The sequence below is a fragment of the Leptonychotes weddellii genome, chromosome 5 (genome assembly GCF_054177405.1).
Source record: "Leptonychotes weddellii isolate Sample4059 chromosome 5, ASM5417740v2, whole genome shotgun sequence".
In the NCBI taxonomy this organism is placed as follows: domain Eukaryota; kingdom Metazoa; phylum Chordata; class Mammalia; order Carnivora; family Phocidae; genus Leptonychotes; species Leptonychotes weddellii.
The window spans coordinates 143,969,192-143,984,253 of NC_138373.1; the positions used below are offsets into that span (position 1 = coordinate 143,969,192).

Below are 15,062 nucleotides of genomic sequence, written 5' to 3' on the forward strand. Positions count from 1 at the left end.
CGATGTGGGACTCGATCCCAGGAACCCGGGATCATGACCTGAGCCGAAGGCAGACGCCCAACAACTGAGCCACCCAGGCGCCCCCCCCCCTTTTTTTTTAAAGATTTATTTATTTATTAGAGAGAGAGAGCGCGCGTGCGCACAAGCAGGGGGGAGGCAGGCAGAGGGAGAAGCAGGCTCCTTGCCAAGCAAAGAGCCCGATGCAGGCCCAGGACCCTGGGATCATGACCTGAGCTGAAGGCAGACACTTAACCGACTGAGCCACCCAGGCGTCCCTCTGTGAATCTTTTTTAAGGGCTGCATAATATTACATGAGTTAGCAACTGCTACTAAGCACTGACTGTGTGCCAAGAACAGTGGTAGGTGTTTTACATACATCCTCATTAGATCCCCACTTTACAGATGAGGAAACAAAGGCTCAGAGGAGCAAAGAGCCCTCCACCTGTGGTACCTATGACTAATGACCCACAATGGATAATGAGCCCATGAATAGCAGAACTCTTATGTGTAAGAGCAGGCCCTCCAACATTTGTTCAAAGAATGAAAAGAATCAACAATTTACTAGAATGTATATCTGGCAATTAAAGAGAGCTTTATCTTGCCTCATAAAAAGTTTAATCTAAATCTAGCTTTTTCGGGATGCCTAGGTGGCTCAGTCGGTTAAGCATCTGCCTTTGGCTCAGGTCATGATTCCAAGTCTTGGGATCGAGTCCCTCATTGAGCTCCTTGCTCAGCAGGGAGCCTGTTTCTCCCTCTGCCTGCCGCTCCCCCTGCTTGTGCTCTCTCGGACAAATGAATAAATAAGTAAAATCTTAAAAAATAATAATAAATCTAGCTTTTTCATACCTAAGTACATTGGGAAGAGGACATTAATTAAATACTATGTTAGATGCATTATAAACATTATCCTGTTTATTTTTTATTTTTATTGAAGTATAATTAACATACAGTGTTATATTAGTTTCAAGTGTACAATGTAATTATTCAACAATTCTATACATTATTCACTATAGTTTTAATCCCCTTTATCTGTTTCACACCCCCCCCACTTCCCTTCCTCTGGCAACTTATCAATTTGTTCTCTGTACTTAAGAGACAAACATTATCCTATTTAATTCTTCCAACTCAAACAGAGGGACAACATTATCCCACCTGGCATGGATTTGAACCTACGTCTGTGTGATACCAAAATATATTTTCTACTTCTTACTTAAGAGAAATCTTTTCATAAAATGTGTGAGTTGTTTTCTTAAATAATCAGCTTCCCCACCCACCTTGCATTCATTCCAAAACAGAAATTCACTTGAATAGAGGTGTATATGCACAGAGTCTTATGTGAATGCTATATAACCACTGGTCTCTGTGCTCTTTATGTAAGAGCAAAGCATATATAAGCGGTTCAGTCAATGCAGTGGTTATCTCCACAAGCAGCCCTAAAACAGGTATAAAAAGTAGTCTGGGGGGGTGGTGTATGTATGTATGGAGGTTAGTGAGGAGCACTGGGACCTGCAAGATCATTAGCACAGGTTAGATCAGAGTTCAGCGTTAAGAGCCTGGTTGTATGACCTTGAGCAAGTTGTCTGACCTCTTGTGCCTTCATTTCCTCATCTGTGAAATGGAGATAATAGAAAAATCTGCCTCACAGAACTGTGTGGTTAAACTAGTTAACACTTGCCGTGCTTAGGGCAGTGGCTCATAGATACTGCCATAAAAGGGTTTCCTACTGGGACACCTGGGTGGCTTAGTAGGTTAAGTGTTTGCCTTTGGCTCAGGTCGTCATCCTGGGATCCTGGGATCAAGCCCCATGTCGGGCTCCCTGCTTAGCGTGGAGCCTGCTTCTCTCTCTCCCTCTGCCCTCCCCACTGCTTGCTATCTCTCCTGAGCTCTCTCTCTCTCTCAAATAAATAAAATTTTTTTTTCTTTAAAAAAAAAAAAAAAAGCTTATTTCTGTCTCACCTAAAAGAAGTCTAGATAGAGTAGTCTGTCCAGGACTTGTATGATACTCCACAGTGCTGGATCCATTGCTGAGTCCTCCTGTGTTCATGTTCCACACTCCTCAGCATTTGTCTTCCATCTTATGTTCCAAGATGGGGGTCCAAACTTCAGCCGTCGTTTGAAAGAAGAACTGAAGAACTTGTCCTTTCCATTTAAGAACATTTCCTGAAAGTTGCACTTGGAAGTTTGCTTATGTCTTACTGATCAGAATTTAAGGGCGCCTGGGTGGCTCAGATGGTTGAGCGTCTGCCTTCGGCTCAGGTCATGATCCCAGGGTCCTGGGATCGAGTCCCACATCGGGAGCCTGCTTCTCCCTCTGCCTCTCTCTCTCTGTCTCTCATGAATAAATAAATAAAATCTTTAAAAAAAAAAAAAAGAATTTAGTCACTTAGGCATATATATGCTGAAAGGAGACAGGGAAATGAAACCTTTATTTTGGGAGTCAAGTGCACAGTTAAAAATCAAGAGTCCAGTTAGTGATGCTAATAACATCTTGGTTTTGCCTGCAGAATAGCTGAGGTTGGTTCATCTGAAGATTAGTATAATAATTTCCATATAAACCATACATTTGTCTCCTATTTAAATCATAAGTACACAGGCACCCTGCTATGTTCATTAAATGATGGTAGTGAGCTGGAAAATACTTTGCAGTCTTAGAAAGGCCAGTAACTGAACTAGAGGCCTAGTTATCTCACATAATGGTTAATAACACTGAACCTGACTTATCAAGGGGGTAGGAGGTAGTCCACCCTTGTCTGTTGCAACTCCTCAAAAGAGTTTCTGAAAGATTATTACAGTTATTGTAAATCCATAGATAAAGAAATTCAGAAATATTTTGGTGGAAAATTACAATGTTCTCATTTGTCTTTATAGTGGAAAAGTTGGTCTTAATACATCTATGGTTATTAATGAGATGTAGATCCCTCTCAGTTCAAATCAGGGTCTGGATGATTAGTTGCCATCCAGGAAGATCCAAGGCCACTTCATGAAGTGACAGTAGCCCTCCACCAATGACTTGTAGTCATCAACTGTCTTGGGATTCTGGAATTTGGGCTCCTGGGGTGATTAGAGATGGATGTTCTCTTTTCTTTTTTTTAAATAAAGATTTTATTTATTTATTTGTCAAAGAGAAAGAGCACAAGCAGGGGGAGTGGCAGGCAGAGGGAGAAGCAGGCTCCCCACTAAGCAAGGAGCCTGATGCCGGACTCGGTTCCAGGACCCTGGGATCATGACCTGAGCCAATGGCAGATGCTTAACTGACTGAGCCACCCAGGCGTCCCTGAGATGGAAGTTCTTAGTATCAACTACCTAATAGGGTTTAAGAATTTAGAGGTTAACAATGGTAATAAACTGTATGGCTCTTCTTTCATCTGTAGGATCTAAAAGCTATTTACCACTACTAATTAATACTCAGACCACCTCTTGGCTGGTGGTAAGGGTGGCTCATCTCCAGTGTTTTCAGACGAGTCATCTGAGAGTTGACTTCAAGAGAGCCTGTGTCTCCTGAGGTTCATCTGGCTGGTATTTTTCTACATTAAAAACATTTTCTTTCCTCTAGAATTGGGATGAGACACCAAGAGATCTAAAACAAATGAAACACAGGAGGGGACTCTTTCCACGTGTTCTAGTGTGTGTACATTGTGTGTGTACGGACATGCAATTCGAGATGCATGTACTGATTCTTTTAGAAGTTCCTCATGTCCTTTCCATTTCTTTTAGCAAATTGTTTAAGGAAATTACATTTTTCTTCCTGTAGGTAAAGAACAAGTTCTGAGTAATGAGGATAGATAACTGTGGAAAATGGCGTGCTTAGCCATAGATTGCTAATTAAAAGAAAGATGAATAGGTTGCCCCTGAATTAGTTTGAAAGATGAATGGGCTGCCCTTGAATTAAGTTTTGAATAGCGTCTCATGTAACACATTGTTGATGGTTACTGTGAATATTTTGTCAAAGGAGGAAATCCAAACTCTTAACCACTCTGTGGTCTTCCTAGATTTACACCATGCATAAGGACATAGTGATGATAATAACTCGGATATTGAATACCTACCACATTCAGAGCCCTTTACATCTACTTACTCATCTGATTCCCACTGCCACCACATGAGGTGGAGGTGCTATATTTATCACCATTTTACAGATGAGTAAACAGGGAACAGAACTTGCCTAAGGGCATGCTTCTTGGCAGAAAAGCCAGGTTATGTGACTTCAGAGGAGCTTCCCTGACTATTGGGCCGTGTTGCTTGTCACTAGAAAGCTGGATGAAGCTGTGGGGTCAGTCAGATATTTACAAAAGAGGAGACCCGGGCATGTTTGAAGGCAGGAGGGCTTGAATAGTCCCTGATAGAAGATAAGGAGAGGATGTTTAAGGGATGTGGGGTCCCCTAACACTGCCTGGAATTGGAATAGATTGTGGGGCTCTGGTAAAGGTGTGCTTAAACAGAGGTAGAACGATCCTTAGCCTTCTGAGATTGCAGTAAAGTCTAAGAATAGAGAACTGCAGTGAAGAGATGTAGGAAGGGAAGGAGCTTGTGTCTGATGACCTTGAGCCCTTAGGGGTTGTGCTGGAGCTGCTCTGTTATTAAATGTTGAGGAATTCTCCAAGTAGGTTGATAGCTTGAAATCAGCCACGGTGGGAGTATTTATACTACAGAAATTGGCAAATGCTACAAATTCAGGCTTCCCTCACAAGCTGGTTTACCAGAACACTTTGGACTCTCTTCTCCACTTCATTAACATTTGAAAGCCTGCCATAGTGCCAGTTGAATTCAAACCTCAAGTGCGAGCTACTGTGGGAAAGGCACTGTGCTAGGTACTGGGGCAACAAAAACTAGGCCCTCAGGTGAAAAGTACCGTAGTGGAGAGTGAAGAGTATGAGATGGAAATCCTGCACTAGCTGTCAGACCTCGCTTGGGCCACTCACTTAACCTTGCTTTCCTTGTCTGCAAATGGAAATGGTAATACACCTCGCAAAGGGTTATTGTAGTGATTAACAAGAACATGCAAAGCTCCTGGCACAGAGGTGCTCAATAAGTGACCGTTCTAAGCACGGCAGACATGTAAACAGTTTTAATGTAAATTGATGTAAGAAATAAAAGAGTGCCTAGGTCTGTGTTTGTTCAGAGAAGGCATCACAGAGATCATGATCCCCCAAGCAGGATTTTGACGTTTTCAGGGTGGATGTTTCATGGATGAAGTCTGCGCTGGTCTTTGTCAGGAAGTTAATGGGTTTTTGCTTGTTTGTTTTTGTTTTGTTTTTGTCCCTACAGCATGTTGCTTTTGCCTCTTTTTGGCTCCTATCTCAATATATATTATTGAATTGTAAGACAAACAATGGATTTGGAGATAGGCACACCTGGATTTATATCCTAACTCTGACACACCTGTTTTGTGACCTTTGGCAAGATTCTTAACTACCTGAAATTTCAGTTTCTAATTTTTAATATATTATAATACTTAGATAATTTTTGAGGATTAACTGAGAATGTAGGGAAAAGAACCAGACACTTAGCTGCCTGGTGAACTCCAAAGTGAACCCAACATATATTTATAGTTTCATCTCCCCTTATGCTTCGGCATCTCATGCAGAAACACGCCACTGCTTTCCTATGACTGTGTCTGTATGCATTGCTCTCTGCCTAGAAAAAATTCTGTTCAAGAGGTAGAACAGCATCGTGGTGATTGCCAAGGACTGAGGGTCAGTCTCAGCTCTGCCAATTGTTATTTAGGTGGCCGTGGGCAAGATAATTATCCTTTCTGGGGCGCCTGGGTGGCCCAGTCGTTAAGCGTCTGCCTTCGGCTCAGGTCATGATCCCAGGGTCCTGGGATCGAGCCCCGCATCGGGCTCCCTGCTCGGCGGGAAGCCTGCTTCTCCCTCTCCCACTCCCCCTGCTTGTGTTCCTTCTCTCGCTGTGTCTCTCTCTGTCAAATAAATAAATAAAGTCTTAAAAAAAAAAAAAAGATAATTATCCTCTCTATACCTCAGGGGTTTTTTGGCAAGCACTGAAACATTCTCAGGCATTTCTCCCACTCCTATTACTTCTACCTCCATTATTCGTCAAGCTATGGTTCAAGTATCACTTGCTTTGTGAGGCCTTCCCCAGTTTTCCCATACCATTATTTGCTTTCCCTGTTTGAAGTTGATGGACTGCCACATTTTGGTGAACACTATGGTGAGCATAAATAATCCTGGACCCTGTCTACATGGGGCAGACTACATTTAGACAAATGAAACTTAAATAAAATAAAAGTATCAGATGCGCAATTGCACTAGCCATATTTTAAGTGCTCAATAGTCACATGTGGTTAGTGGGACAGTGCTGGCTGGACAGTGGTTGGGTTGGACCGTGCTGATACAGAACATTTCCATCATCATAGAAAATTCTGTTGAACTGTGCTGTCCTTGGGGGAGGCTGACATTGACCAAATAATCATCAATAAAAATATAACTGCAATTGTGATAAGTAGCAAGCAGAAAGAATACATGGTAACAGAGGAGCATTTCATAGGGAGATGTGAACTATGTGATGGCTTCCTCAAGGAAGAATGGTTGAACTTAGGTCTGCTGAACAATTGGGAGTTAGCAAAGACCCGTGGTTAGGTAAATAAAGAGACTGAAAAAAGGCTAATGGCGGGGGTGTAGAGGTGGAGAGCAGGTTTGGATGAGGTAGAGAGGTAGAAGGACCACGGCGGGTCTTGTAGAAAGGGGATGAGGGAGCTGAGAGGCTGAGTAACTGGACAGTCTAGTTACTGGTAGAGCCTGTGCTGACTGAAGTCCAGGCTGCACCATAGATGCATATTCAAAGAACTTTGCCTCTGTAATGACCTCCTTGCACTCCTTTCCTCTTAGAAGATTGCCAGATTTCCCTCTATTAGATTGGCTTTTCAGCAAAATACATGCCATAATAATTTCCTTCTTAGACAAAACTAAACAAAACACCTTCCTTGATCCTACATCCCTCTTCAGCTACTTTCCCACTTTCCTGTTTTATTATAGCAAAATTCCTTGAAGAGTTGGCTGTACTCACTACCTCCATGTCCTTTTTCTGTTTCTTGTTGAACCTCCTCTAATCAGGCTTTCTTTCCTCCCTCATTTTCATAAAAATCAGTAACGACATCCTTGACTCTGTTTTTATCTTGGAGTATTTCTCAGCAGTACTTGACATAGCTGGTCTCCCTCCTTTGGGGGGAACACTTCTTCACTGGCTTCTGAGACCCCACATTCTCTTGGTTTTCCTCCTACCTCCCTCCAGTTTCTTCTCAGGCTCCTTTGCTGGACCCTTCTCCTTTGCACTCTGCCAGGGCTCAGTCCCGACTGTCTTCATTTCTTTAAATATATTTCTTCTTCTTTTTTTTTTTTTTTTACTTGAGAGAGAATGAGAGAGAGAGCACATGAGAGGGGGGAGGGTCAGAGGGAGAAGCAGACTCCCCACTGAGCAGGGAGCCCGATGCAGGACTCGATCCCGGGACTTCAGGATCATGACCTGAGCTGAAGGCCGTCGCTTAACCAACTGAGCCACCCAGGCGCCCCTCCCTGGGTCTTTTCATCTAGTCTCAGGTGTGATGGTTAATTTTATGGTGCCCTGTTTGGCCAAACACCAGCGTAGATGTGGCTGTGAAGGTATTCTCTGATGTGATTAACATTGAAAACAGTAGACTTTGAACGAGGCAGATTACTCTCCCTTAACGCCAGTGGGCTTCATTCAACCAATTGAAGGCCTTAAGAGAAAAGATTGCAATCTCTTGAAGAGGAAGGAATTGAGACTGCCTTGAGACTCAGACTGCATCACTAAGACTGCTAGTATTTCCAGCCTGTTGGCCTGTAGGTTTGGGACTTGCCAACCCCCACAATCCCGAGAGCCAATTTGTTTCTCTCTCTCTTTCTCTCTCTGCATCCTATTGGTTCTGTTTTTCTGGAGAACCCTGGCTAATATATATGGCATTAAATATCTTTTATATTTGACTCCCGGATTCTTATTTCTAGTTCTCACTTCCTCCCTGAACTCCAGATTTGCATACCAGCTGTCTACTCAGCATCTCCATTTGGATAACAACAGGTCTCTCAAACCACACTGTGGATTTGTCCCAAACCCCATTTACCCAGCTGCCAAGGCTAAAACTCTATAGAGTCATCACTGAGTCTTCTCCTTCTTTTATGTCCCTCATTTCACCCACCTGCAAAATTTATGAGCTTTACCTTCAAATATCTCTTCTCACCCCCTAATCCAAGCCTTCATCATCTCTAGCTTGGACCACCACAGCAACTTCCTAGCTGGTCTGTGCTTCTCCATTCCAAGTCCCTACCTGCCTTAGTCTATTCTCCACACAGCAGAACAATCCTTTTAAGATACAAAATAGATTATTTCCCTGTCCTCTCTTGTGACACTTTGGCTTCTTATCACATTTAGAATGAAATCCAAAGTCCTATGGCCTTTGGGTTCTGACCCCTGGCTACTCCTCTGGCTTCATTATCTACCACTTTCTTTCTTGTTCACTGAGCCTTAGGCACACTGCTTCCCTGGCAGAGCTTTGGACAAGTCAAGCAGGCTCCCAGCTTAGGACTTTGTACTTCCTGTTTCCTCTACTTAGAAAGATTTCCATCCCCTCTTAAATCTTGCTCCCTCCTTTCACTCTGGTGTCTGCTCAACTGCCATATTCTTAGATCTTTCCTGACTTCTGTACCCTACTTCTTTTTCAGGGTACAAAGAATTCTTTCAGTTTTTTTCAGGGGCACCTGGGTGGCTCAGTCATTAAGTGTCTGCCATCGGCTTGGGTCATGATCCCAGGGTCCTGTGATCGAGCCCCGCATCAGGCTCCCTGCTCAGCGGGGAGCCTGCTTCTCCCTCTCCCACTCCCCCTGCTTGTGTTCCCTCTCTCACTGTCTCTCTCTCTCTCTCTCAAATAAATAAAAAAAATCTTTAAAAACAAACAAACAAACAAATGAAACCAGTTTCTCCCCCCCCTCCGACCCCGTGAAGGGGAACAATGAAATGGGGTGGTAACTATGGGGACTGGGCACATGGGATCATGGGAGGCTTTTTTTTTTTTTTAATGGGAAAGCTACAGTATATATGATGATGGAATGATCAGGCAGAGAACAAGAAACTGATGATACCAGAGAGGGAGACTAATTTCAGGAGTGAAGTTATTGAAGATGGAGAAGGCAGGAAGAAACGAGAATCTGTACACAAGTGGAGAAGTTGGCCTTCATTAAAACAGGGGTGAAGGGGCGCCTGGGTGGCTCAGTTGGTTAAGCGACTGCCTTCGGCTCGGGTCATGATCCTGGAGTCCCGGGATCGAGTCCCGCATCGGGCTCCCTGCTCGGCAGGGAGCCTGCTTCTGCCTCTGACCCTCCCCCCTCTCATGTGCTCTCTCTCTCATTCTCTCTGTCTCAAATAAATAAATAAAGTCTTTAAAAAAAAAAAAAAACAGGGGTGAAGGTAGAGAATATGGCAGCTTGGTGATTGAGAGGAAAATGGGAGGGAGTTCTAGACAGAACAATCAATCAGGCAATCAATTCTATTTACTTAAAGTAGAAAGCAGGTCATGAGTTAACGGCAAGGTGTAGGTGTATTAAAGGTTTGAGAAAAGAGGATTAAGTATGAAATATTGACTTTGGAAACTAGGAAAACAAATCTACCAGAGACGCAAAGGATTGCTGGGCAGCTTTGGGGACACATTGAAGGTTGCAATCTTGACTTTGAAGTGAAATCACTTTTAATTTCTGTATTTTCTGCAGCAATGTTTTGCTGTATAAGTAGGGTACAGAATATGTGGACAGCTAGGTTTAACAAGGGTGGGCCTTGCCAAGTCAGTACAATTGAGGAGTTTGGACTTTATTTTGCGGGTCCTACAAGTTTTGAGCAGAAAAGATTTGAGGGTCGGAAAGATTGTTCTAGCTCAGTGTGGTGTATGTGTGTGTGAGAGAAACTTATTGTAGGAGGACTAGTAGTTTAATGCGATAGGACCCTCGCTCAAATACCTGCGTAGAGCTGCTTATAGTGTGCTTATAGGAGAGTCAGGAACATCGAGGGTCTTTTCCAGCCTTTCCTGAGTAATTTACTATATATAGCGGGTTCTGGGAAGACTAAATAAATCAAACAAGGGTTTGCCTTCCCACAGCCCTCTTGGATTTACATGATTTATAATTATTCTTAGGTATTTGGGGTCCCAGAATAGGGAAGGAGCTATCAACATTGGGTGGGAATCAGGGAAGGCCTCCCAGAGGACATGACATTTCAGATGAGCTTTGAAGGAGTAGGCCTTAGGGAGGGAAGCTTATTTTAGGCAGCCGGAATAACATGAACTCAGTCAAGAGATGTTAGAGTTATGTCTAGAACAAATGCTGCATGATGAGAAATGGTGGGAGATGAAGCCCTTTTTCCACTACCCAGAAACTTAAGTATAACTAAGGAGTTCTCTGTATTTTGTGGCAAGGGTAAGGCATCTGGGCCCTTAACTGCAGCAAGAAAGGTTTGAAAGAAAAGTGACGGTTTTTAAAAATGGTGATTTTTTTTAACTTAAAAAAACTACATGGAGCTACTCTGGGTATTTGTGCTATAATTTGCTCACTTAAGAACATTGTGAAGTTAAAATGCCTTTTTTGATATGCTGTTAGAAGATATGAACTATGACAACTCTGACCTGTCGTATGAGGCTCATAGAAATCAATCCTTATCACTTGCTTTTAGTGCATTATTTCCAGTTAAATGATTTTACAGTCCCTCTCTATCTTGAGACATACCTTTGAAGGAAGCTGTAGTTTCTATATATTTTAGGAATGAGGAGTTTATGACCCTGATTCATGGGTCATTATTGTGTAGATTAAATGAGCTAATGCATATAAAACGGTTAACAGAGCTGGGCCCAGCAGCCAGGAGGAAATGTTTTCTACCTTGGAGTCCTAGCTTTCTTGCCCTCTCATTATTCATCCTTTGCTCCTTAAATCACATTGTTTCCTGAACACCTGTGCTAGACCCATACTCTGTTCGAAGGATCCCAGAAGAGGTGAGGTGTGCACTTAGGCATACAATCAACCGGCACGGAGAGTGACCATTTATGTATGCTGTGTGTGTATATGTTTGCACAAGTGCACGCGTGTTCAGAAGCTGAGAGGCTATATACCAAGCCTCTAACTTGTGCTTTGGAACCTTAAGAAACCAACAGTCCTTCACCCCAGCGTGCTTCAGGGGGCCAGTATCCAGACAAAGAAGTGGGAGAGACATTCATTCACTCATTTATTAATTCAGTAAATATTCGTAGCTACCTACTGATGCAAGGTGCTGAGTAAGAATATGAGTAAGAGCAGGAAGTATGAGAGAGCATGGCTTACTCAGGCAGCTGCAGGTGGTTTGGCATGGCTGGAGTCAAATATACTGTTTTCCCTAAAACAAACACAACAAACCAAAACCTGAGTGGGTTAAGGAGGAAGGATATAGGGGAAGTTATGTGCTGGTGAGAATTCGTCACTTTTCAGGATTACCTGGCATGAGTTAGATGTTTCTTTTAAAAGCCTGATAATTTCCTTTAGAGAATTGCCAGACTGACTAATCTATTACCTTAGGGCAATGGGTCCCAAACTTTGCTGTTCACTAGAATCACCCAGGGAATTAAAAAACAACAACAACAACAACCTCAGATGCCCAGGTCGCACCCAATACCTATTACCTCAGAATGTCTGGGAGTGGGAACGAGGCGTCAGTATTTTTAAAGGGCCTCTCGTGATTACAATGGGCAGCAAAGTTCCGGAGTCACTGCCTTAGGGCATAGTCCAGTTTTGTTTCGTTAAAACACTCTTCTTTTGGGTTCTGGTTCCAAACATTGCTCACATTGTTTTTGCTCTTTTCTCGGGTTGGGGGCGCTATGAGCAGGAAGAGGATGTGGTGTCACCCAATTAGGAGGTCCCACTGCGCTAAGCCCGTCGGCGTAGTCGGCAGGGCTGCACGGGAGTGGATTTCTGCTTTGTCATTCTGACTCTGGCGACCCGCCCGAGCAGGGCGTGGCTTCTGGTGGCCGCGGGGAGCCCGCCACCCTTTCGCCTCGCTCCCCAGTAGTCCGCAGCGCCTCGGAGCGGAAGGCGGGGGCCGCCCGCGGGAAGAGCCTGGTGCCCCGGCGCTCGGGTTCACGCCAGCGGTGGGTTCACGGAAACCGGGCAGAGCTCCGAGCCCCTGGGCTGTGAGGCCGGGGACGGGGGCAGCCGCCTGCCAGGTGCGCTTTGGATCGCGGAAAGGGGAGACGTTCTGAGGTGTGTCTGAGTGGGGGTGAAGCTTTTCTAAGGCGGTGAGCTTCTTGGCCGCGTTATTGTTGCGCGTGGGTCGGTGAAAGCTTAGCCTGGGGTAGGTGAGACAGGCCGGCCCCGGTCGGCTGGTGGCTTCCTTCCGCTAGCTCTCTGTAGAGACAGTGTGCAGAAAGGTGGAAAAAAAATGAGTGTTTGTATGGTTCCCTACTGCACGAGTATCGGAACGTGGATGATAATGTGACAAGTAGATTGACAGATCCTCGAGTATAACGAGGGAGTATAACGATTTAAAAAGGGCTCTTAAGAAATGTTCGCATCATTTAATCCCCGGAAATCCTGAGCTGGCAAATCGTCTGTATCTCCCTATTTACAGTTGGGGAAACCGAGGCTCAGAATCACGTGACTTGCCCCAGCCTCTGAACCGGGACAGCTTGCGAGGGCACCCAGCGCGTGTCTCGCTGTATCGGGCAGTACTGGGTGGCGGTGAAGAAGGGTGCACGGCCCCGCCTGGGTTCGAGCCATGGCTCTGCTGTGGACTTTCTAGCCAGTTGAACTCGGGTGAAGTGGACCCGCTGGGACCTCCTTCAAATGAGCAGTTGTGGAGATGAAGTGTCGATACGTGCAAAGCACCGAAGAAGTGCTAGCTGCCATTATTGTTAGCCGCACTTCTGAGTGTCGGTGTGATTTCTGCCTCATGAATGGGCCTGATGATGTTAGAGTAACTGGAGTCTATTTTTAATTCCATCAGTGACTCACTACCTATCTGAGTTCACCCGTTTGTAAAATTGGGCCATTAGCTCCCGGTCTGTCAAGCAGGGTGTTACTGTATGGCTTCAAGGTTCTGAAATGAAAGCACCCTAAGAGGGCAGAGTGTTCCTAATTTTGCCTCGTGGTTAAATCTGGGAAGCTGGCTTTTGGCATTCTGTATAGATGCAGAGTTCAAAGGCAGATTACATCGGGAGGCGTTTTATAGAAGCGGAGCTGCCTGTCTCCTGTGCGAGGCCGTGTGCATTGGGGGTTGACCAGGATCCGGAGCGGCTGCTCCCGCGAGGCGGCCAGTACTTGAGCGCGGCCGGCTCTCCGGCGTCCGGAGCCGGCCGGAGGCGCCGCGGCCAGCGCGCGCCGGTGTGCGGGGGGCCGGGCGGGAGGGCGGAGGGGCGGCGGCCGGCGGGGGCGGCGTGCGGGCTTTCCCCCGGCCGCGTGGTTGGAGACGCGGAAGCCCCGCCCCTGCCGCGCACTTCCCGCCGCGGCCGGGTCGGCGGGCCTGACCCGCGCCCCTCTCTGCTTTTGTGCCGCAGAGGACGCCAGGGGCTTGGAGAGAGCGCTCTCGCAGCTGACCTCGGAAACCGACGTGCCCTTGGTGTTCGTGAAGCGGCGAAAGATAGGCGGCCATGGTCCAACCCTGAGGGTAGGTGGGGGACATTAACGTTCTTTACCCGCCTGCCCTGGGAATGAGCTGGTCGAGCCCGCCGTGCTCGCGGCCCTCTCTTCAAGGCCGGGGTGGATGTGAACGGACCTCCACACGGAGCATGTCCTTAAAAACGACAAAGAAGCGCACAGGGGCCAGCTCACGTGTCGATGGAAATTGATGAGTCGGCGGGTAAATTCAGAACTCGGGAGCTTGGTAGGGAATATGTAACTTTTCATCTTTTAAAACACGTGTTCAGAAGATGTGTTTCCTCCTACTTTGCCTTCCTTAGCCCCTCCTAATCAATCTAGATAACTTAAAATTATCCAGCAGCAGTGTAAACTGCTGAAAGTGAGTTTTTTGGAGAAGTACTGAGAAAAGGGGATCAGGAAATGCATATCTTCGTCCATCCCTATCATCTTTCTCTTTAATTCTCTGGGAGGGAAACCCAGGAGCCCCAGGCTCTGGGGAGAGCAATCTGCAAGCTTCAGGAGTGAGTTCATTTCCCTTCAGGTATCTCTTCTGGCCCAGAGTTAACAGTTGGGTGGAGGGAAAGGAGAGAAAGAAACCTTTCCTTTGGCTGGTGGCAAGCGTGATGGCACCCCTCCCTTAGGACCGTGCACCGTGGGGTCGGGTGGATGGGTCTGGCTATGGTACTGGCAAAATGCTTGGAGGCGGGGTGAATGTTTAGGAGGATACCCAACACAGACCGGGTGTGGTTGGCTACCAGGTTAGAAAGCCTCATAATCTCATCACCTTGATACATTTGCTTTAATTTTTGCTGATGATCTTTTTTGTCCTTATCTGTTTGTATCCATGTAATTTTTAAGAAATGGAACTCATACTGGAACATTGCCTTCTTAGAAGTAAACCTGAGGCCTCCGTTAAATGTAAAAATCTACTTAGATATGTGCATATGAGGAAGAAAATTAATTTGCATTTTTATTTGCTACCTTTTCTTCTAAGAGAATCTTATTTGCCATTTTTGAAGAATGGGTAATGGAATAGGAAATGCAGATAGGCTTCAAAAACAAATAGCAACTTAATGGGAAACAAAGGATAAAAAGGCTTTTAGTGTGATTTAAAGTGTATTGTATTAGTCAGACCTTTAGTTTGCAAGTAAGATGAGACAAAGGTCTATTTTTTTTTTTTTAGGGTTTTTTATTTATTTGACAGAGAAAGACAGCCAGAGAGGGAATACAAGCAGGGGAAGTGGGAGAGGGAGAAGCAGGCTTCCCGCGGAGCAGGGAGCCTGACGCGGGGCTCGACCCCAGGACCCTGGGATCATGACCTGAGCCGAAGGCAGACGCTTAACAACTGAGCCACCCAGGCGCCCCTGAGACAAAGGTCTATTAATATTACTTTCTGTCTCATTGTTCTGTTTTCTCTACCTGTGTCATAAATTTACACTTAAAAAGTTT

The 15,062-nt window shown here is 45.3% G+C and overlaps 1 protein-coding gene across 4 annotated transcripts in view; it reads left to right on the forward strand.

Annotated features, from left to right (window-relative positions):
* Positions 1-11,996: 11,996 nt before the first annotated feature.
* Positions 11,997-15,062, forward strand: part of TXNRD1 (thioredoxin reductase 1) — a 67,145-nt gene continuing 64,079 nt past the window's right edge. Inside the window, exon 1 of one of the 4 annotated variants that reach the window (XM_031035527.2) lies at positions 11,997-12,239. The gene's annotated coding sequence lies outside the window, so the exon portion shown is untranslated. Of the gene's footprint in view, positions 12,240-13,523; positions 13,642-15,062 lie in introns of those variants that run through there. The other 3 variants (XM_031035529.2, XM_031035531.2, XM_081822330.1) reach the window with 3 other exon arrangements.